General features: G+C 33.5%; 1 long non-coding RNA gene across 1 annotated transcript in view; it reads right to left on the reverse strand.

Moving 5' to 3' along the window:
* Positions 1–657, reverse strand: part of LOC107678870 (uncharacterized) — a 50,605-nt gene that overhangs the window by 13,201 nt on the left and 36,747 nt on the right. The gene's annotated exons all lie outside the window — the stretch shown is intronic.

A 657-nucleotide genomic window follows, 5' to 3' on the forward strand; every position in this document is an offset into this window, starting at 1 on the left:
AATTAAGAATTTATAGTGCTATATATCAGCTTAATTAAACAATTATATTGTATACACGGTATAAAAAAATCTGTAAAAATATTGAACTGAAATGTGCGCTGACAGTGCATATTTTAATTATACCTGTCATGTTTGTGGTTTTTCATCATTATGCAGTCTGTTTAAATAAATATTCAGAAACACATGCAATGCTACTTTTTGTATTTTTTCTGTTTAACTTTTATTAAACTGCAGATCAAAATAGAATAGGCCTATACCCTAAATAAGGATAAATTATATTGGAACGCATCTCCAAAATAATCACATACACAGATGCACGTTGCCATTACAGTAGTCAGCGCCGAACAACAGGCAAATAAAATATAAACTGAGGTTACAAAAGTAATTCAGTCAAGATCAGTGAGAGATTTTCTTTTCTTTTGTTCTTTAAATTAACATTAATGACTGGCGGCAGCGGCTGCGGTCAATGCACGGATCCAATACACCCTTGTTTTCTTTCTCAGCTCTTTACGTTCACTTAAGACATAACCGATTGTATGTATGGGATATTTTTATATAATTCTGTGTGCATTTGTCCATTCGAATGTATAAGAATGCGAGAAAGAGAGCTCAGTCCAGTGTTCGCGTATATAAGAGGCGGCTTTTGTGCGTGCGTTT

This window comes from Sinocyclocheilus anshuiensis, unplaced genomic scaffold, assembly GCF_001515605.1.
Source record: "Sinocyclocheilus anshuiensis isolate Anshui unplaced genomic scaffold, SAMN03320099.WGS_v1.1 scaffold1800, whole genome shotgun sequence".
Classification (NCBI taxonomy): Eukaryota; Metazoa; Chordata; class Actinopteri; order Cypriniformes; family Cyprinidae; genus Sinocyclocheilus; species Sinocyclocheilus anshuiensis.